General features: G+C 44.9%; 1 long non-coding RNA gene across 1 annotated transcript in view; it reads left to right on the forward strand.

The window, feature by feature from the left end:
- Positions 1-23872, forward strand: part of LOC144496867 (uncharacterized) — an 825626-nt gene that overhangs the window by 261712 nt on the left and 540042 nt on the right. Inside the window, exon 2 of the long non-coding RNA XR_013498453.1 lies at positions 13830-13869. This is a non-coding gene — a long non-coding RNA (uncharacterized LOC144496867). The remainder of the gene's footprint in view (positions 1-13829; positions 13870-23872) is intronic.

A 23872-nucleotide genomic window follows, 5' to 3' on the forward strand; every position in this document is an offset into this window, starting at 1 on the left:
GAAGGTATTCTAAGAGACGGGATTGACAGGCATTTAGAGAGGCAGGGACTCATTAGGGACAGTCAGCGTGGCTTTGTGAGTGGAAAATCATGTCTCACAAATTTGATTGAGTTTTTTGAAGGGGTAACCAAGAAGGTAGATGAAGGCAGTGCAATTGATGTTGTCTACATGGATTTTACAAAGCCTTTGACAAGGTACCACATGGTAGATTGTTGCACAAGATTAAATCTCATGCGATCCAGAGTGAGGTAGCTAAATGGACACAAAATTGGCTTGATGACAGAAGACAGAGGGTGGTTGTAGAGGGTTGTTTTTCAAACTGGAGACCTGTGACCAGCGGTGTGCCTCAGGGTTCAGTGCTGGGTCCACTGTTATTTGTCATTAACGTTAATGATTTGGATGAGAATTTAGGAGGCATGGTTGGTAAGTGATGGCATAGTGGACAGTGAAGAAGGTTATCGAGGATTGCAACGGGATCTTGATCAATTGGGCCAGTGGGCTGATAAATGGCAGATGGAGTTTAATTTAGATAGATGCGAGGTGATGCATTTTGGTAGATCGGACCAGAGCAGGACTTACTCAGTTGATGGTAGAGCGTTGGGGAGAGTTATAGAACAAAGAGATCTAGGGGTACAGGTTCATAGCTCCTTGAAAGTGGAGTCACAGGTGGACAGAGTGGTGAAGAAGGCATTCAGCATGCTTGGTTTCATTGAATACAGGAGTTGGGACGTCTTGTTGAAGTTGTACAAGACATTGGTAAGGCCACAATTGGAATATTGTATACAGTTCTAGTCCCCTTATTATAGAAATGATATTATTAAACTAGAAAGAGTGCAGAAAAGATTTACTAGGATGCTACCAGGACTTGATGGTTTGAGTTATAAGGAGAGGCTGGATAGACTGGGACTTTTTTCTCTGCAGCGTAGGAAGCTGAGTGGTGATCTTATAGAGGTCTATAAAATAATGAGGGGCTAGATAGTCAATATCTTTTCCCGAAGGTAGGGGAGCCTAAAATTGGAGGGCATAGGTTTAAGGTGAGAGAGGAGAGATACAAAAGGATCCAGAGGGGCAATTATTTTACACAGAGGGTGGTGAGTGTCTGGAACAAGCTGCCAGAGGTAGTAGTAGAGGTGGGTACAATTTTGTCTTTTAAAAAGCGTTTAGATAGTTACATGGGTAAGATGGCTATAGAGGGATATGGGCCAAATGCGGGCAATTGGGTTTCGCTTGGTGGTTTAAAAAAAAGGCGGCACGGACAAGTTGGACCGAAGGCTATAAACCTCTATGACTCTATGTCCTGAGGCAAAAATGCTAAACTAACCCACTTTGAGAAGAAAGAAAATTTATTTATTAGTCACAAGTAGGCTTACATTAACAACACTGCAATGAAGTTACTGTGAAAAACCCTTAGTCGCCACACTCCGGTGCCTGTTCGGGTGCACTGAGGGAGAATTTACCATGGCCAATCCAGCTAACTAGCACATCTTTCAGACTGTGGGAGGAAACCAGAGTACCCGGGGGAAACCCACGCAGACAGGGGGAGAATGTGCAGACTCTGCACAGACAGTGACCCAAGCTGGGAATCGAACCCAGGTCCCTGGCGCTGTGGGGCAGCAGTGCTAACCACTGTGCCATCTTATGAAGTCAATGAAGAACAGAATTGAGTGGCTTATAAATCTGGTATTTCATCCGATACCGTGGGTTTCCTTGTGTTAGGTGTCAACCATCTTTGCGAGGACAATCAGATGCCAGAAATGTTGGAGAATGCAAGATTTAGTGAGGGAAGAACTGAGGGAGATTAATATTAGAGAAATGTTGCTGGGAAAGTTGATGAGATTGAAGGCAGATAAATCCCCAGGGCCTGATAATCTACTTCCCAGAGTACTTAAGGAAGTGGCTCTAGAAATAGTGGATGCATTGATGGTCACCTTCCAGGATTCTATATACTCTGGAACAGTCTCTGCAGATTGGAGGGTAGCGAATGTCACTCCAATATTCAGAAAAGGGGGTAGAGAGAATACAGGGAATTATAGACCAGTAAGCTTAGCATCGGTAGTGCAGAAAGTTCTCGAATCCATTATCAAGGACTTTACAGCAGAGCATTTAGAAAGCAGTGGCAGGATCAGACAGAATCAGCATGGATTTATGAAGGGGAAATCATGCTTGACAAATCTGTTAGAATTCTTTGACGATGGAACTAGTAGTGTTGACAAGGGGAGGCCAGTCGATATGGTATATTTGGACTTTCAGAAAGCGTTTGATGAAGTCTCGTATAAGAGATTATTGTGCAAGATTAAAGCGCATGGGATTTGTAGAAGTGCATTGAGGTGGATAGAAAACTGGTTGGCAGAGAGGAAACAAAGAGTAGCAATTAATGGGTGCTTTTCAAATTGGCAGGCAGTAACTAGTGGGGTGCCACAGGGATCGGTGCTGGGACCCCAGCTATTCACAATATATATTCATGATTTAGATGAGGGAACAAAATGTAACATCTCAAAGTTTGCAGATGATACCAAGTTGGGTGGGAGGGTGAACTGTGACTAGGTTGCAGAGATCCTTCAGAATGATCTGGACAGGTTGGATGAGTGGGCAAACCATTGGAAGCAAAGACAAGACTGCAGATTACTACCTGAATGGCTGTAAATTTGGAGAGGGAGTGTGCAGCGGGACCGGGGTGTCCTTGTGCACCAGTCACTGAAGGTAAGCATGCAGGTGCAGCAGGCAGTAAAGAAGGCAGATGGTATGTTGGCCTTCATTGCGAGAGGTTTTGAGTACAGGAGCAGGGATGTGTTATTGCAATTACACAGGGCCTTGGTGAGGCCACACCTAGAGTATTATGTGCAGTTTTGGTCTCCTTTTCTCAGGAAGGATCTTCTTGCTCTCAAGGGAGTGCAGCAAAGGTTTGCCAGGCTGATTCTGGGGATGGCAGGACTGATGTATGAGGAGACATTGACTAGGTTAGGATTGTTTTCACTGGAGTTCAGGCGAATGAAGGGGGATCTCATTGAGACTGATAAAATTCTAACAGGACTAGACAGGGTAGATGCAGGGAGGATATTCCCGATGGTGGGGGAGTTCTGAACCAGGGATCACAGCCTGAGGATTCCGGGTAGACCATTTAGGACGGAGGTGAGGAGACATTTCTTCACCCAAGGAGTGGTGAGCCTGTGGAATTCATTACCACAGGAAGTAGTTGATGCCAAAACATTGAATGTATGCAAAAGGCGGCTGGATATAGCACTTGGGGTGAATGGGATCAAAGGTTATGGGGAAAAAGCAGGATTAGGCTATTGAGTTGGATGACCAGCCATGATCGTAATGAATGGCGGAGCAGGCTCGAAGGGCCAAATGGCCTCTCCCTGCTCCTATCTTCTATGTTTATGTTTCTATTCAGTGAGAAAGGGTTAATCTGAGACACGACTTCAACGAAAGAAGATGACAAGGTTTGGTTAAAACTGGTGATAGGAAATTTATTTTAAAATGTACAGTTGCATTCTTCACTCAAAGATAAAAATGGTTTCTCGAATATTCTTTAAGTTGGAAGCAGAAGTTTCACACGCCTATGATCTGGATGAATGAGCACAGATATGACAAATGTCCTGTTAGTAATCTTGTGATCATAGAATATCCCACAACAGGAATTGATAAGTTGACTCACCAACTGTGCATCAGTAGCAGTGGTCAACTTCGATTGATGCCATTCTCCTGCTTGCTCCTGATATCCTTTCATATGGGGCGGCACGGTAGCACAGTGGTTAGCACTGCTGCTTCACAGCTCCAGGGACCAGGGTTCGATTCCCGGCTTGGGTCACTGTCTGTGTGGAGTTTGCACATTCTCCTCGTGTTTGCGTGCGTTTCCTCCGGGTGCTCCGGTTTCCTCCCACAGTACAAAAATGTGTGGGTTAGGTTGATTGGCCGTGCTAAAAATTGCCCTTAGCGTCCTGAAATGTGTAGGTTAGAGGGATTAGCGGGTAAATATGTAGGGATATGGGGGTAGGGCCTGGGTGGGATTGTGGTCGGTGCAGACCCGATGGGCCGAATGGCCTCTTTCTGTACTGTAGGGTTTCTATGTATGTTCTATATTTCTTTTTACATTTCCACCTGAGAACACATACAGCTGGCCTTGCCGATATTGTAGTCCCCAAGGTGAAGACTACCTGACGGTTTAGTTCACAATAAAGGATGATGTTGATGGGAAACTGGCATTTGGTTGAATGATGACATCTACTCAAAACTCTAGAATTATCTCCTAAAAAGTCCAAAGATGTGCGGGTTAGTTGGATTGGCCATGCTAAATTGCCCCTTAGTGTCAGGGGGACTAACAGGGTAAATATGTGGGGTTATGGGGATAGAGTCTGGGTGGCATTGTTGACGGTGTAGGCTTGATGGACTGAATGGCCTCCTTCTGCACTGTAGGGATTCTATGATAACCTCTCCACTCTCTCTGTCTCTCTCCTCCTTAAAGTCGTTCCTTAAAAACTAATGCTTTAAACAGTAATGCTTTATGGGTGGCACAGTGGTTAGCACTGCTGCCTCACAGCGCCAGGGACCCGAGTTCGATTCTCGGCTTGGGTCACTGTGTGGAGTTTGCATGTTCTCTCCATGTCTGCGTGGATTTCCTCCGGGTCCCCCAGTTTCCTCCAACCCTTCAAAGATGTGTGGGTTAGGTGGATTGGCCATGCTAAATTGCCCCTAGTTTTACGGTGAATAGGGGGGTAAATTCATGGGGCTGTGGGGATGGAGCCTGGGTGGGATTGTTAATGGTGCAGGCTCGATGGGTCGAATAGCCTCCTTCTGCACTGTAGGGATTCTTCTTCTAAGCTTTGGTCACTTGACTTAATCTTCCCTTAAGTAGCTGAGTGTCAAATGTTCTTTGTTATCACCTGTGTTGCACGTGGGATGTTCTACGATGATAAAGTTGTATAAATGCAAGCATGATACGAAGATATTCAATGTGAATAAATTTATTGCTGTAAATTTTTCAGATCAGGGTTGCCACATCATCTATTTAAATTGGAGCATATTTGGCTCAGTATTAATCGTCTTCGCAGTCGCTTTTCTGGCAGTCGCTACAATTTGCTACCGTAAGTATCACATGCGTCCAAGCATTCAGTCTGATCACTGTCTAAGGAATCCAATTATAATGAAAGCTTTAGCAAGTGGTACTATTTTTAAAAGTAAGACGAGTGATTTTTTAAAAACTAATTAATGGGACGTGGGCATCACTGGCTGGGCAGCATTTGCTGCCCTTGAGAAGGTGGTGGTGAGCTGCCTTCTGGAAACGCTGCAGTCCAGGTGCTGTGGGTTGGCCCACAATGCCATTAGGGTGGGAATTCCAGGATTTTGACCCAGCGACTGTGAAGGAACGGCGATATATTTCCAAGTCAGGATGGTGAGCAGCTTGAGGTGGGGAGTTGGAGGAGTCTTGCAGGGTGGTGGTGCTCCCATGTATCTGCTGCCCTTGTCCTTTTAGATGGAAGTGGTCGTGTGTTTGGAAGGTGCTGTCTATAATTTTTGGTGAATTGCTGCAGTGATTTTGTAGATAGTACACACTGCTCCTACTGAGCGTCGGTGATGGAGGGAGTGGATGTTTGTGTAGATTGCCAGTGTTAATTTTTAACATGGAACAATTGCAAAGGAAATTCATGAGCGTAGTACTTATTCCCCAACCTTTCGTGTTTGCACAAGATCATTTTGTATAAGGTGAGGGATGGAACTGACTAGGTTGTACTGACTTGGTGATGATGCTGTGTGCAGCAATATGAGTGCACAGAACCTGAAAAAGAAATATCTCCTGGGGTGATCTGACTGAGTTATTGTAACCTTGGTTAGGCTGCATTTGGAGCATTATGTGCAGTTCTGGTCACCACACTACCAGAAGGACGTGGAAGCTTTGGAGAGAGTGCAAAGAAGGTTCACCAGGATGTTGCCTGGTCTCGAGGGTGTTGGTTATGAGGACAGGTTGCAAAAAATAGGATTGTTTTCACTGGAAAGACGGAGGCTGAGGGGAGACCAGGTAGCGATCTACAAAACTATGAGAGGCATTGACAGGGTGGATAGTCAGAGGCTTTTTCCAAGAGTGGAAGTGTCAATTACAAGGGGGCACAGGTTCAAGGTGAGGGGAAAGTTGAAGGGAGATGTGCGGGGGGAGTTTTTCACGCAGAGAGTGGTGGATGCCTGGAAAGCGCTGCCAGAGGAGGTGGTGGAGGCAGGCACATTAGCAATACTTAAGAGGCATCTGGATGGCTACATGAATAGAGGGATATGGACCGAGTAAGGGCAGAAGGTTTTTTTTTAGTTTAGCTAGGGCATCATGATTGGCATAGGCTTGGAGGGCCGATGGGCCTGTTCCTGTGCTGTACTTTTCTTTGTTCTTTGAGATAGTTTACTGGAAGCTGCAATGAGAAATTGCTAGTGTAGGAGTCCAGGGAGAAGGTGATCAAATGAATTGAAAAACATTTTCCACATTGTTTCTCTTGGACAGGATATGTAGTCTCTATTGGGCAGGGTAGCGGGGAGGAGAAGCAACCTTGCACTTTGGGGGCAGTTATAGAAATTGGGAAATGAACTCCCAAACGAGTGGCCAGTCATTCCTTTGAAATGTTTGGAAAATCATGGACGGGGCGTGCTGGAATGCGGAATCCCACACTGAGAGCAGGGACTCACAACATTAATCCTGTGAATCAAAATGAGAGAGCACGATCTTTCTCGGGGAGTAAGTAGGTATGTAAAGTGGGGGCAAGATACTGTGGATGCTGAATTCTGAAACTAAAACAGTTTAGGTCAGTAGGTCTGATAGCGTCTGTGGAGGGACAATAGAGCCAACATTTCGAGTCTGGATGACTTCTTCAGAGCTGAAAGTAGGAAAAATAAGATGAGATTTGAAAGGTAAGGGTGGGTGGGGGGAATTTGTAATTGGACAAAAGAAATGTAAATAGTGATGATGAAGGCTCGGAAAGGTGCTATAAGTGTCCATTAATTGATCGGAATGTATGAATGGCAGAACAGAGGTACAGATTGTTGCCTGAGAAGTCATAGAGGTTTACAGCATGGAAACAGGCCCTTTGGCCAAACTTGTCCATACTACCCTTTTTTTTTAAACCCCGAAGCTAGTCCCAATTGCTCGCATTTGGCCCAGATCCCTCTATACTCATCTTATCCATGTAACTGTCTAAACGCTTTTTAAAAGACAAAAGAAATGTGACGTCTGCCCTGAGGCAAGGTGGAGAGCGAGATTTGAGAAGTGGAAAAATGGAAGTGAGACTGGAAAGTGATAAAAATGGATGAATGAAGTGAAAAAAAATGAAATGAAACAAATGGAAATGGGATGAAGGTGGAGGGGAGAGTTCCTGCTCTGAAGTTGTTGAACTCAATGTTCAGACCTGCTTGCGGGTGGACCAAAGATGTTCTGCAAAGCGGCCACCCAGTGTGTGTTTGGTCTCTCCGATGTAGAGTGTTATCACTATTCAGTCTTACATCTATTTCCCACTTCTCAAATGTCTCTCTCCATCTTGTAGCCAACCAACACGAACCCACCCCCCCCTCCCCTTCTCCCCACACCACTTCAGGGCAGCTGCCAGATTCCTCAGGAAGTCCCTCAACTATCTGCAACTCTGTTCTGCCATTCACACATTTTGATCAGTTAATGGACACTTGTAGCACATTTCTCAGCCTCCTTCTTCATCATTTACATTTTCTTTGTCCAATTAGAGCCCCCACCCCATCCTCACAGTGTAACTCTCATCCGATTTTCCTTGCTTTCAGTTCTGACAAAGCGTCATCCAGACTCGAAACGTTGGCTCTATTCACTCTCCACAGATGCTGTCAGGCCTGCTGAGCTTTTCCAGCATTTTCTGTTTTTGTGCATGTGAAGAGCGGAGCAGATTTTTCTGTTCTGACTCTCAATGCACATTGGAAGTCTGCACCCAGGCTCCGTGCTCCCTGAGCTCAGGAATATCTATCCAGCTAAAATCACGGGCCAGGTTTACACAGTTTCTCAATCTGCACTGATTGAAAATGCCCCGGAATGTTATTTCTGGGACCAGATGGGAAAATTCTTCATTGATGGCTCATTGTCAGGGGAGGCTGAGCCATGGTAGTACCTTCCCCATAGTAAGGCACAAAAGTACCTGTGCACATCAGAGGCCATTGTAACCTTTTGACGGAACTGGTGATGAAGCAGACTTAACTTCTCATAATATTCTATTAAGTAACGGAATTTTTCAAGAGATCATTTTATTTATTATAGGCAGAAAGGAAGATAGAGACATCGGTGCCGGAAATCAAGATGCAGAGGTATTTTATTCACATTAATGTAAATTCTTTAAAGGTTTTTGATTAAATTACTATGCTTAACCTTGGCATATACTGACATACACCATGTACACACAGGCAAACATCCCACTGGGTTTATGATGGTAAATGCTAGGCTATTTCAAATCCCAAAAAGGAAATTTGAAGCAACTGCCCTCAACTCTATTTTGCAATTTGATATAATGTGACCAAAGATTTGAAATCCAGATAATGATGTCCCAGACGTCTTGTGATGATTTTAAATGAAATAATTGTCTATTAAACAATAAGATAAACAACAATAAAGTCAACTAGAAGTACACTTAGCTAAAACAATGGTTATACACAGTATCACTAACAGTATAACTAACATTAACAAGTTCCAAACACTTTTATTTCATTACTGTTTGATTCCTGACTTGGGTGACTGCTTGTGTGGAGTTTGCACCTCTCCCTGTGTCTGTGTGAGTTTCCTCCAAGTGCTCTGGCTTCCTCTCACAATTTGAAAGATGTGATGGTTAGGGTGCATTGGCCATGCTAAATTCTCCCTCAGTGTACCCGAACAGGCGCTGGACTGTGGTGACTGGGGGATTTACAAAGTAACTTCATGGCAGCATTGATGTAAGCCTACTTGTGACAATAATAAAATAAAACTTAAAAACTTAAGTGTTTATTGTCCTCAAAATTCCACAACATCTTATACGTAGTTAAAAGTATTTTTTAATCCAGTAGTAGTTACCACCACACCAGGCAGTTATATCTCTTTTGGTTTGTTCTGAGGCAGAACAAAACTGGCTTTTCAAGGCAGGCTTACTCCACAGGCACAACTTGCTAAGAGTTAAAGCACCTATTTTTGCTGTTGGCTTAAATAGCTACACTTGCATAGGTTGAATGATTCTGACATAGATTTTCCCTTTTGATCTTCACTTATCTGAACTAATCTCTTCCGAAGTCTGACTTAATAATATTCATTTCGTAAGTCCACCTTTTAGAATGTAAATGCAAAGTTCACATCTGCCTTACCCTTTGAATGTTTTACACCTTATTCATAGAAATCATAGAAACCCTACAGCACAGAAAGAGGCCATTCGGCCCATCGAGTCTGCACCGACCACAATCCCACCCAGGCCCTACCCGCATATATTTTACCCACTAATCCCTTTAACCTACGCATCTCAAGACACTAAGGGCAATTTTTAGCATGGCCAATCAACCTAACCTGCACATCTTTGGACTGTGGGAGGAAACTGGAGCACCCGGAGGAAACCCACGCAGACACGAGGAGAATGTGCAAACTCCACACAGACAGTGACCCAAACCGGGAATCGAACCCAGGTCCCTGGAGCTGTGAAGCAGCAGTGCTAACCACTGTGCTACCGTGCCGTCTTATTCAAAGCCTTTGGTTGTGATTTTCTGGCCCTCTTGTAGCAGGATTTCCTGCCATTGTTGTACATTAGCTCAGCAATTATTTATTTCCTTAATAACCTATTTTTTTTCCTTTGAAATTCAGTTTGTCATTGTGCCAAACCTTGGGTGGGATTTTCCAGCCAAGTTCGCTCCAAAACTGGAGAATCCCGCTCGAGGTCAATGGACTTTTACCTGGTCCACTCCCCGCCCACTACGATTCCCATGGTGGGAGGGCCAGGAGAACTTTCCCCCCCACTCTTAACTTTCTGAAATTTGCTTGTTGGCCTCGGTTGAGAAAAACATGCAAATCTGGCTGTCTGAGTGAAGAAAATAGACAAACCTGGTCTAGACGGATCAGTCATTTCATTTATGGACATTTAATATAATTAAGACATTTTCTCCCAGTTTTTATCTGGTTGAGCAGATTATCATCTGCTTTAGTCCCATTTTTGTTTTTTTTCCATTTTGCTCTCTCTGCCATTCTCCTTTTCTCTACCTCTCTGTCTCGCTCTATCCTATCTATGTTTCCATCTGTCTATGTGTGAACGTTTAGTCAATGCATGTAATTAATATATTTAATTTGTTGAAGGGTGGCAGAGAATTGCAAGAACTGAATCATCTCCAACCACATCAGGAACCTCCAGCTTCTGAGCCCTCTGAGAATGGACATAATAATAATAAATAATAATTTTCCGACAGGCCAACCAAAATCGGCAAATTGACTTCCCTATTTTTCAGGGATAGACTGACTGGATTCTGTCATTTCAAGAAGTTCCTGGTTTATTAATGTTTGTGCCCCGGCTCGAACAGCGAATGGCTAGCCATTCTTCCGCAGCTTCAGTGGCTGCTGGCGACCTCCAGGTTGTCCTCCCTGGTTGATAACTTCAACAGCACATGGTTGTACCTGGACATTCCTGCAGAGCTGGCAGCAAATTGGATGTGAAAAAGATGAATACCAAAGTTCTTCATTCTCAAAGGAAGGCCAGAGAGGAACAGGGGAAAACAGTCCCCACTCCAAGAAAGCTTGCAGAATCTGCTCCTGCTGCAGTCGCTGGAGCTTGGTGTCAACAAAAGAAGCTGGGAGCAAGAGTAGGCCATTCAGCCCCTCGAGCCTGCTCTGGTATTTAACTAGATCTTCTCTCTCTCTCACTCCATTTTTTTAGATCCTTCATGGGATGTCCCAGCATCCACCACACTTTGAGGTAGTAAATTCCACAGATTGAAAACCCTTTGGGAGAAGTAGTTTCTCCTCAACTCAGTCTTAGGCTAAGGGGTAGCAAATTTAAAACAATGACCTCTCGTCCTAGAATTCCCCACCAGCGGAAGCATTCACTCCATATCTACTTTATCCATACCTTTTACCATCTTGAATACCTCAATTTGATCTCCCCTCATTCTTCTAAATTCCGGAGAGTATAGGCCTAAATCTCTCCTCATATGATAAAACCTCTCATCTTGGGAATCAATCCAGTGAACCGCCTCTGAACTGCCTCCAATGCCCTACATCTTTCCTCAAAAACTGCACAATACTCCAGGTGTGGCCTCACCAATGCCTTGTATAGTTGCAACAATATTTCCTTACGTTTATATTCTATTCCATTCACTTTCTTTATTATCTGCTATACCTGTGTTATAGTCATAGCTAGGGTGCAGAGAAAGATAAGCTTAATATAAGGTAGGTCCACTCAAAAGTCTGATGGCAACAGGGAAGAAACTGTTCTTGAGCCGGTTGGTAGAACAAAGAACAATACAGCACAGGAACAGGCCCTTCGGCCCTCCAAGCCCGCGCCGCTCCCTGGTCCAAACTAGACCATTCTTTTGTATCCCTCCATTCCCACTCCGTTCATATGGCTATCTAGATAAATCTTAAACGTTCCCAGTGTGTCCGCTTCCACCACCTTGCCTGGCAGCACATTCCAGGCCCCCACCACCCTCTGTGTAAAATACGTCCTTCTGATATCTGTGTTAAACCTCCCCCCCTTCACCTTGAACCTATGACCCCTCGTGAATGTCACCACCGACCTGGGGAAAGGTTTCCCACCGTTCACCCTATCTATGCCTTTCATAATTTTATACACCTCTATTAAGTCTCCCCTCATCCTCCGTCTTTCTAGGGAGAACAACCCCAGTTTACCCAATCTCTCCTCATAACTAAGCCCCTCCATACCAGGCAACATCCTGGTAAACCTCCTCTGTACTCTCTCCAAAGCCTCCACGTCCTTCTGGTAGTGTGGCGACCAGAACTGGACGCAGTATTCCAAATGCGATGTGATCTCAGACTTTTGTATTTTTTTCCGGGTGAAAGAAGGTGGAAGACAGAATGTCCAGGGTGCGTGGGGTCCTTGATTATGCTCGTTGCTTTGAGCTGCCTACCGCTACCCACCAACCTACCCTCACCTCCAAAGACGGACAAAATCATTATGACATTAAACTTCATGGACACTCTGTCAGCATCAGCCAAACAAATTCAGACTCGGACCCCACCTTGGCAAAGTTACGGCACGTTGTACTAAGTTGATAATCACAATGGTTCATCATTTACTGTGATGAAGCATCATCACAGTATAATTTTTGGTGCATGGAAGTTTCATCATTATTTGTATGGTCGCCATTTTACATTATTGACCAAGCATCAACCCTGAAATACAATTTTGGGTTGTATAAAGGCATGCGTTTGTTAGCTGCTCGTCAATTGCCACTGATCTTATCTGCACAATCCTACGATATAAAATGTCACTAATCAGAGTGCCAAACTAATGCTGATGCATTATCATGCTTACCTTCACCTATTGAGCAGATGCCACCAACTAGTTTTGCCAATATTCTTTGTTTTACGCGAGTAGATCATTTGCTTGTGACAGCTTCTCAAGTTCAGAGGCATACCGGAAATGTTTCTGTGATGGGGAAGGCGATGGATATGGTATTGAAAGGAACAATAACTGGAATGCAAGAATTGAAACAGTGTCAATCTTGTGCATGGATAGGAAATTTACCACCCAGGATCTCCTTTACATCCTTAGGAATGGCCTGAAATGCCATGAAAATGATCGCATGTAGATCTTGTGGTCCTTTTTGAGGGTTAGATGTTCATAGTCATAATTGATGCCCACTAAAAGTAGCCAGAAGTTGGTATCATGAGATCTACTACAGCTGAACAAGCCATTGAAAAACTTGACAAAATTTTTGCAAGGTGCGGTAAACCAGAATAGGTTGTTAGTGATAATGGTTCACAGTTTACTTCACAAAATTTTGAGGATTATCTCAAAGTAAATGGTATTCAGCATATAAAATCCAAAGCTTATCATCCATCGACCAATGCATTAGCTGAAAGGTTTGTACAATCCTTGAAACATTCTTTAAAAGCTTCAAAAGTACAAGGCTCATTATCAGGTCCTGCGAATAGCCTTTTGGTATCTCAGAGAGAAAATTGAGAATTATGTTTGATTAGTTACTACCTCCAGAAACTTCAGAGATAGTAGAGCATTAACAACAATCTCAGGTTGCTAGATGAGAAGTAAGGGCCAAATAACACTAATTTCAACAAGAATATCGAGTGTTAGTGCGTAATTATGCCACGAGTGAGAAATGAGTACCATCTGCAGGTTTAGCAAAATCAGGTTCAATTTCTTACATGGTTCAAACCGAGGATGAATTATTTTGGTGATGCCATGCTGATCAATTGTTGCCGCCTCAAAATGATTTCTCAAAATCAACTCCAGAAGTAGCAACTTCTTTAGTCCTTAGGGTTGTGAATATTACTGCTGAAGGCTTAGTTGAATCTGAGTTGCCTGATGATTGTGTCTATGCTGCTATAACACGTGAAAATGATGCAGAATTAGTTCCAAGAGAAGTATCTACTAAAGCTCCAAATCATATTTCTACAGTCAAGCACAACCAAATTCAAGAATATTTGGGTGGTACAGTGGTTAGCACTGCTGCCTCACAGTGCCAGGGACCCAGGTTCGATTCCAGGCTTGGATCACGGTCTGTGTGGAGTCTGCATGTTCTCCCTGTGTCCGTGTGGGTTTCCTCCAGGTGCTCTGGTTTCCTCCCACAATCAGAAAAACATGCTGGTTAGATCATTGGCCATGCTAAAATTCTCCCTCAGTGTACCCAAACAGATGCTGGAGTGTGGCGACTCGGGAATTTTCACAGTAATTCCATTGCAGTGTTAATGTAAGCCTACTTGTGGCACCAATAAATACATTTTAAACATTGCAAACATAGAGGAAAAGATGTTCTCCTGATCGACTGCAGAGATTTAGCGTATTATTGATCCTACGTATAACATTCTCATAACTTGTTCTCATGACAACAGAAGTAAAGGGGGAGGGATGTTATTTATTTTAAAAAGGTTGCAGGTTGCTTTAAGAGCTGATCACAGGATTTGATGGTGATGTCACTAGAGTGTGTTCAAGGCTGCTGTTTTATTGTCAGTTTTGTATTCTATGCAGAGTGAAGCACATCCCTTTCAATAAAACATGTTGTATGTTACTTTGAATCTATGTATGCAAACCAAGTCTTTTCTTTTTCTGTTGAAACCTACAAACTACTAGCATACTTCAGACATTATAATTACGGCTTTAGGAAGTTATACAATTTGCCGGGATAATGCTCCTAACATGCTTCAGACTGTTAAAATCATTTAGTAGAATGCTTCCTTGGCTGAACTTTTTAAAAAGCAACAAGACATAGGCCGGAATTTTACCGGCACGCCGCCCCAATTCTGGGGGCGGACGAGGCTCAGGGAACAGAATTTTCTGTTGGCCTCAGCAGGATCGAACGAACCTTGGGCAGACGTGCCAGGAAAATTCCCCCCATAGTTTGCTGGTGGTGAGAAGGGCTCCCCCCATTAAATCCTTCTTACACACTGCATTCTCACACACAGTCCTCAAGGTGGCTGCTGTGGGAAAGAGACCTTTGCCCGTGTCCTTCTGGAAGATGCCTCGGCAAAACTGGTCTGGAAAGAGATTTGAGTATTTTTTGTTAAGATTTGTTCCCGACAGCTCCACGATTCAGGGATGCACGCTGGCCAACCACAGCTGGAAGATCATCAAATCTCCTGTTTTGTCTGCCTGAAAGCCTTTTGATCTTCAAGTGCAAAAAATTGTCCACAATTTGCGTGTTGCAGACTGGCATTTTCCAACATCCAGGACTACGTGCTGAGGGATTCACTAATGCTTGGGAGAAGGCGCAATGGGGATAGGCCATTGCTTAATTGTCTCCCAACATCAGAGGGCAGCACGGTGGCACAGTGGTTAGCACTGCTACCTCAGCACCAGGGACCCAGGTTCGATTCCTGGCTTGGGTCACTGTTTGTGCGGAGTCTGCATGTTTGACTTGAATGTATTGTACACTATAAATTGGAGGTGTAATGAAGCATGTATTTTCTTGAAAGAATCTGACCTATAAACAGTTCAAAATGTACTTCATGCACTTTTATGAATAAATAATATATTTGACTTCTTGAATAAAATTTGCAAGAAAGATGATTTATTAAATGTCTGAGGTCTGGTCAGAATTTGATCATTTTCATTGCATGGAGGAATAAGAGATTGTGAAAAAGATTGACAAAATTCAATTTGGGGATATAATTGGAATATAGTGGAATATAATTTGGAATATAGCGTTCAATTCTGGTCGCCACACTACCAGAAAGATGTGGAGGATGTGGAGAGGGTGCAGAAAAGATTTACCAGGATGTTGCCTGGTATGGAGGGTGTTAGCTATGCGGAGAGGTTGGAGAAATTTGGTTTGTTCTCACTGGAACGACGGAGTTTGAGGGACGACCTGATAGAAGTCTACAAGATGATGAGGGGCATGGACAGAGTAGATAGAAGCTTTTTCCCAGGGTGGAAGAGTCAATTACTTGGGGGCATAGGTTTAAGGTGCGAGGGGCAAGGTTTAAAGGAGATGTACGAGGCAAGTTTTTTACACAGAGAGTGGTGGTGCCTGGAACCCGCTACCGGGGGAGGTAGTGGAAGCAGATACGATAGTGAGTTTTAAGGGGCATCTGGACAAATGCATGAATAGGATGGGAATAGAGAGATACGGTCCTTGGAAGGGTACGGGGTTTTAGTTCAGTCGGGCAGCATGGTCGGTGCAGGCTTGGAGGGCCAAAGGGCCTGTTCCTGTGCTGTTATTTTCTTTGTTCTCTTTGTTCTTTGGGATCTCTGGAACACCTAAATTGCTGGATGTGCCACTTAAACACAAGCTCTGGATCTAATGGGTGTTTGGTTGGGTAGGAAAGGAGACCCTGTCGGATCATAAATCTACAACCGTGAAAAATAATTCCTAGGGAAACAGTCACTTGTGAAGCTTTCAGGCTATTCTGCAGTGCCGCGAAGAATAGAGGACTCAATGATTGCTTTATTTCAGGTGGTCCAGGTACTGGATACAGGTATCAATGCAATGGAAGGATTAAAGACAAACAAGATGTTGATGAAAGCACCGTTAGCAGTTTTGTCTATTACAGTAGAAGGCAGAATTGGAACCACAGTGAGAGGTGAATGTATCCCAGGAAGGTCCAAGGAACATGTAGCTTCACTCTCACCAGCACCTGGAGAGCGTGGAGCCCAAATTTTGGAGTGATATTGTTAAGTTTGTTTTTCGTGAGACTCTTCCGTCCTTGATACAAAGACAAACACCAACTGTTGTCCGATTCGAAAGTTCTTTATTCGTTTTACATATGCAAGCCGGCAAACCTTTGCTACGTAACTTCCACTTAGTGCTGGGAGTCAGATAGCAAAGGCGCCCTCAATAATGGGACAGTCCCCCTTTATGTAGTTTTACAATCCTCATGGTCACATGCGGTCTGATGCAATATAGCTAATCACAAGACACCCTTTGTCCTAGTCAGGTTAACCATATCCAAGGTCGTAATATGGTTATGTTGAAAGAAAGAGAACTGTTAATGGGTAAGTTCGTTAATCACAGATGTCTTAAGCTTGTCATTTTGAAATCAACTCACAGCAGGCTAAAGTTATTTATGCCTTTCATACCCAAACTGCTGATTTAGCAGGTTTTTGCAAAAGCTCGTAGTTGCATGAGATATTAACCCCTTAATATCTCAATATCAAAAGGTAGCTTCTCACTGGTGGGAAATTAGTTTGGAATTTTCCTTTTGGATTCAACATTAGCATCCCGTTGCACCTCCTAAATGATCATTAAAATTATGATGCGCCAGAATCACGTTCTCACTCCAAACCTGAATGGCCTTTCAGCAGACCATTGGATTGGTCTGTTTCACGACCATATATAAGGGGTGTGCACTTGGCAACCTTCACTTCATTCACACATTTTGAGGTGTGTAGACACTTCTTTGGCCGACAGTTCACAGTGCTGCTGCGAGATTGCGGTGCTTTCTTGTAGCAGCTGTATGGGAGCCAAAACCAGCAGGGAGGGGCGGGGGGGCGGAGACAGAAGCATGACTGGATGGGAATGAGTGGAGCAAGCGAGACAAAGGGGGATGGTAGTGGCATGAAGAGGTAGGTAGTGGGTCGAGCACAAAGGGCGGCACAGTGGTTAGCTCTGCTGCCTCACAGGGCCAGGAACCCGTGTTCAATTCTGGCCTCAAGTCACTGTCTGCGTAGAATTTGCACATTCTCCCCGTGTCTGCGTGGGTTTCCTCCAGGTGCTCCGGTTTCCTCCCACAGTCCAATGATGTGCAGGTTAGGTTGACTGGCTATGCTAAATTGGCCCTAGTGTTGAGGGGATTAACAGGGTGAATACGTGGGGTTACGGGAATAGGGCCTGGGTGGGATTGTGGCCTCCTTCTGCACTGTAGGAAGTCTATGAAATCACAAGAGTGAAGGTGACAGTTGCGTGTCTGTGCTGGGAGAGTTGATGGAGGGGCCAGGTATGAGTTGGTGGTTTTTAAAATTTAAAGTTTATTTATTAGTCATAAGTAGGTTTACATTAACACTACAATGAAGTAACTGTGAAAATCACCTAGTCGCCACACTCCGGCGCCTGTTGGGATACACTGAGGGAGAATTTAGCATGGCCAATGCACCTAACCAGCACATCTTTTAGACTGTGGGAAGAAACTGGAACACCTGGAGGAAATGCACGCGGACACGGGAGAAGGTGCAGACTTCGCACAGTGACCCAAATCGGGAATTGAAACCGTGTCCCTGGCGCTGTGAGGCAGCAGTGCTAACCATCGTGCCATGCAAACATGGGGAGAACATGCAGACTCTGCACAGGCAGCGTGGGTTCGATTCCCTAGCTAGGAACCAAACCGGGGTCCCAGGTGCTGTGAGGCAGCAGCGCTAACCACTGTGCCACTGTGCAGACGGGTGTGGGCGGGGAAGCTTGGTTTGGGTGGTTGCCCAGAATCCAAAAACAATGGTGGAGCTGAGCAGGCCATGCTTGGGAGTCCTGCATGGCACACATGTTGTGGTCCCAGTCCTGGGACGGGGAATCATAGAATCATAGAATCCCTGCAGTGCAGAAGGAGGCCATTCGGCCCATCGAGCCTGCACCGACCACAATCCCACCCAGGCCCTATTCCTGTAACCCCACATATTTACCCAGCTAATCCCCCTGACACTAAGGGGCAATTTAACATGGCCAATCAACATAACCCGTACATCTTTGGACTGTGGGAGGAAACCGGAGCACCCGGAGGAAACCCACACAGACATGGGGAGAACCCACACCGACAGTGACCTGAGGCTTGAATTGAACCCAGGTCCCTTGTGATGTGAGGCAGCAGAGCTAACCACTGTGCCACTGTGCCGCCCATAAGAGAGGAAGACCTCTCTGGGCCATGATCTTCTGCAGGGCTTGGTCATTGTGCCATGGAGGTTGGTCCTGGGGAATTGGAGGATCTGTGTATGTAAGCAGGTGGCACAGTCATTGGCAAGGGAGGCATCTGCATATTGTAAAGTGGGAGCTGGTGAGTCACGGGCAGGTATCGGAATGTTTCATGGGGCCGTCTCGGATAGTCATGGTGCATGTGGCATTGGGAAGGAGAGGAGCCGGATCAGCATGAGGCATAGTTGGCACATCAACAGAGAAAGGTCCAGCGGGGAGGACAGAAATATCAACAGAAATGAATGTGACGATGGGGGAGGCAGGAGTGTGATCGGAGGAAGGGGAGTTTGGATGGGATGAGAATAAAGGAGCATAGGAGGAACTTAGAGGGTAAGGGCGGAAGGCTGGAAGCTGGTTGCAAACAAAGTGCAGCAAAAGATGGCCAAGAATGTAAAGTAACCACTTTCTGGAAAATTCTTGTGTGGATTAGAACAAAGAGCAAAAAGTAACGCACAGGGACAAGCCCTTCGGCCCTCCAAACCTGTGCCGACCATGATGCCCTAACTAAAAAAAAACCCTCTGCCCTTATTCGGTTCATATCCCTCTATTTCCTCCCTATTCACGTACCCGTCCAGATGCCTCTTAAATGTTGCTAATGTTAAGAATTTGTCAATTATGCCTCATGCTAATCCACTACCTCCTTTGGCAGTGCGTTCCAGGCACCCACCACTCTCTGCATGAAAAACTTCCCCCCGTACATCTCCCTTAAACTTTCCCCCTCTCACCTTGAACCTGTGCCCCATTGTAATTGGCACTTCCACCCTGGGAAAAAGCCTCTGACTATCCACACTGTCTATGCCTCTCATAATTTTGTAGACCTCTATCAGGTCTCCCCTCAGCCTCTGTCTTTCCAGTGAAAACAATCCTAGTTTATTCAACCTCTCCTCATAGTCAACACCCTTGAGACCAGGCAAAATCCTGGTGAAACTTCTTTGCACTATCGCCAAAGCTTCCATGTCCTTCTGATAATGTGGTGATCAGAACATGCAATATTCCAAATGCAAAGGTTTTATATAGATGCAACAAGATTTCCCAAATCTTGTACTCAATGCCCTGGCCGATGAAGGCAAGCATGCCATATGCCTTCTTAATCACCTTGGCCATCTCTGTTACCATTTGTAGGGAACTGTGGACCTGCACACCCAGATCCCTTTGTATATTAATGTTCCTGAGGGTTCTGCCATTTACAGTATAATTCATACCTAAATTTGATCCTCCAAAATTCATCACCTCTCATTTGTCCGGATTAAACTCCATCTGCCATTTCTTTGCCCAAGTCTCCAATCTATTTATATCGTGTTGCATCCTCTACCAATCCTTGGCACTATAAACAACTCTGCCAATCTTTGTTTCATCTGCAAACTAACCAATCATACCACCCACATTTTCCTCCGGATCATTTATATATCCTGCAAACAACAGAGATCCCAACACTGATCCTGCAGAATAGCACTAACTACAGATCTTCAATTCTGAAAAATACCCACCGCAATTCTTTGTCTTCTATGACCAAGGTGTGGAGATGCCAGCGTTGGACTGGGATAAACACAGTAAGAAGTCTCACAACATCAGGTTAAAGTCCAACAGGTTTATTTGGTGGCAAACGCCACTAGCTTTCGGAGCGCTGCTCCTTCATCAGGTGAGTGAGAGATCTGTTCACAAACAGGGCACATAAAGACACAAACTCAATTTACAGAATAATGATTGGAATGTGAGTCTTTACAGCTAATCAAGTCTTAAAGGTACAGACAATGTAAGTGGAGAGAGCATTAAGCACAGGTTAAAGAGATGTGTATTACCTCCAGACAGGACATCAACAAGTTCCATCCCACCATCACACTCACCATGGACTACTCTCCGGAATCAGTTGCATTCTTAGACATATGCATCTCTATTAAGGACGGTCACCTCATCACCTCACTGTACCGCAAGCCCACGGATAACCTCACGATGCTCCACTTCTCCAGCTTCCACCCTAAACACTTTAAGGAAGCCATCCCCTACGGACAAGCCTCCGTATACACAGGATCTGCTTGGATGAGGAGGATCGCAACAGCCACCTCCAGATGCTGAAAGATACCCTCATAAGAACAGGATATGGCGCTCAACTCATCGATTGACAGTTCCGACGCGCCACAGCGAAAAACCGCACCGACCTCCTCAGAAGACAAACACGTGACAAGGTGGACAGAGTACCCTTCATTGTCCAGTACTCCCCGGAGCGGAGAAGCTACGACATCTTCTCCGGAGCCTTCAACGCGTCATTGATGAAGGCAAACATCTCGCCAAGGCTGTCCCCACACCCCCACTTCCTGCCTTCAAACAACCGCACAATCTCAAACAGACTATTGTCCGCAGCAAACTACCCAGCCTTCAGGAGAACAGTGACCATGGCACCACACAACCCTGCCACAGCAACCTCTGCAAGACATGCTGGATCATCGACATGTGAGAACACCATCCACCAGGTACACTTGCAACTCAGCCAACGTTGTCGACCTGATACGTTGCAGGAAAGGATGTCCCGAGGCAGGTACATTGGGGAGACCATGCAGACGCTACGACAACGGATGAATGAACACTGCTCGACAATCACCAGGCAAGACTGTTCTCTTCCTGGTGGGGAACACTTCAGCGGTCACGGGCATTCGGCCTCTGATCTTCGGGTAAGCATTCTCCAAGGCGGCCTTCATGACACGCGACAGCACAGAGTCGCTGAGCAGAGACTGATAGCCACGTTCCGCACACATGAGGACAGCCTCAACCGGGATCTTGGGTTCATGTCACACTATCTGTAACCCCCACGACTTGCCTGGGCTTGCAAAATCTCACTAACTGTCCTGTCTGGAGACAATACACATCTCTTTAACCTGTGCTTAATGCTCTCTCCACTCACATTGCCTGTATCTTTAAGACTTGATTAGCTGTAAAGACTCGCATTCCAATCATTATTCTGTAACTTGAGTTTGTGTCTTTATATGCCCTGTTTGTGAACAGAACTCCCACTCACCTGACGAAGGAGCAGCGCTCCAAAAGCTAGTGGCGTTTGCTACCAAATATACCTGTTGGACTTTAACCTGGTGTTGTGAGACTTCTTTCTATGACCAAGTCAGTTCTGTATCCATCTAGCCAGCCCACCCCGAATCCCATGTGATTTTAGTTTTTATACCACTCTGCCATGTGGGACCTTGTCAAACATCTTACTAAAGCCTGTATAAACTATATGCACAGCACTTCCCTCATCAATTTTCTTTGTCACTTCTTTAGAAAACTCAATGACCTTCCATGTACAAAACCATGCTGCTTGTCATTTACTAGCCCATTTTCCTTCAAATGTGCATGTCCCCTGTCCCTCAGTATCTTCTCCAAAAGCTTCCCCTCCACTGACGTCAGGCTCACCAGCCTATAATTTCCTGGATTATCCCTGCTCCCTTCCTTAAACAAGGGAACAAGATTGGCTATTCTCCAGTCCTCTGGAACCTCGCCTGTGGTCAAAAGGTTGTGACGATACCTGTTAAGGCCCCAGCTATTTCTCCCTTTGCCTCCTGCAGTAACCTGGACTAGATCCCATCCAGACTCGGGGACTTGTCTACCTTAATGCAATTTAGGATACTCAATACTTCCTGCTTTGATATATTGACGTTCTCTAGAGCGTTCACACATCTAGCCCTAACATCTGTCATATCCTTCTCCTTGGTGAATACTGATACAAAGTACTCATTAAGGATTTCACCCACGTCCGGTGATTCCACGCAAAACTACCCTCCATTGTCCTTGAGTGGGCCGACTCATTCTCTTGCTACCCTCTTGCTCCTAATATATGCATAAAAAGCCTTGGGATTCTCCTTGACCCTGTTTGCTAAAGACATTTCATGGCCCCTTTTAGCCCTCTTAATTCCCCATTTAAGTTCCTTCCTGGGTAAACCTGTACTCCTCAAAGGCTTTGACAGTTTTTAGATGCCTAGATCTATTGTATGCTTCCTTTTTCCCTTTGACTCAGCTTTCAATTTCTCTTGTCATCCATGGTTCCTGAATCCTGCCATTTTTATCCTTTATTTTTGCGGGTATATGCCTATCTTGCATTTCAATCAACTGGCCTTTAAAAGCCCCCCACATGCCAAATGTGTATTTGCCCTCAAATAGCTGCTCCCGATCCACATTCCCCAGTTCCTGTCTAATTTGGATGTAATTGGACCTCACCAATTAAGCACCTTTACCGAGGGCCACTCTTTTTCTTATCCATGACTACCCGAAATGTCATGGAATTATGGTCGCTAAGCCCAATATACTCCCCCACTGAAACATTGATCATTCCCCAATACCATGTCTCCCTTGTTGGATTGCCAGTGTACCGTAGGAAAATGCCCTCCTGGACACATCTAATAAATTGCCCTCCATCCGATTCGCTGGCTGTAAGGGAGTTCAAGTCAATTTGGGGAAAGTTAAATTCTCCCACCACAACTACCCTGCTTTTTTCCCACCTTTTCTATATCTGACTACACAACTGCTCTCCTGTCTCCTGCGGGCTGTTTGGCAGTCTATATTGTGATTTCACCCTTCTTATTCCTGAACTCCACCCATAATGCCTCACTACAAGATCCCTCCAATGTGTCCTTCCTCAACACAGCTATGATCTGCTCCATAATCAGCAATGTTCTCCCTCACCCCTTTTGTTTCCCCTTCTGTCCCATCTAAAACAATGGTATCCTGGAATATTAAGCTGCCAGTCCTCTCCCTCCTTTAACAATGTCTCCGTAATTGCCACTACACTTATTATAATTGATCGACCAGACCCAGGAGAGCATGGATTGGAAACATAGAAGATAGGAGCAGGAGGAGGCAATTTGACCTTTTGAGCCTGCTCCATCATTCGTCATTACTGATCGTCCAACTCAATAGCCTAATCCTGCTTTCTCCCCATAACCTTTGATCCCATTCACCCCAAGTGCTATATCCAGCCGCCTCTTGAATACATTCAATGTTTTGGCTTCAACTACTTCTTGTGGTAATGAATCCCACAGGCTCACCACTCTTTGGGTGAAGAAATGTCTCCTCATCGCCATCCTAAATATTGTGCTGTATCTCTAGCAACTATTTTAAACAGAGATTTGAAAGCGGAGACAGGAAATATGCAAAAGACTGAACTTGAATCTGCTGTGGTTGATACATTTCAGCAGATGCCAAAACCCAAAATCCTCTTGAGCTACAGCTCAGAATGTGGAAATGGTCGGAGTTAAAAAACGGGTTCTGGTCGAAAGACATATATTCTAATCCCTTCCAGGAAAACACAGAGCAAAATGCCAATAGTTGGAGGCCTTGTGCGCATGCATGTGTGTGCACATTTGCGTGCATG

Source organism: Mustelus asterias, chromosome 8, assembly GCF_964213995.1.
Source record: "Mustelus asterias chromosome 8, sMusAst1.hap1.1, whole genome shotgun sequence".
Taxonomy (NCBI): Eukaryota; Metazoa; Chordata; class Chondrichthyes; order Carcharhiniformes; family Triakidae; genus Mustelus; species Mustelus asterias.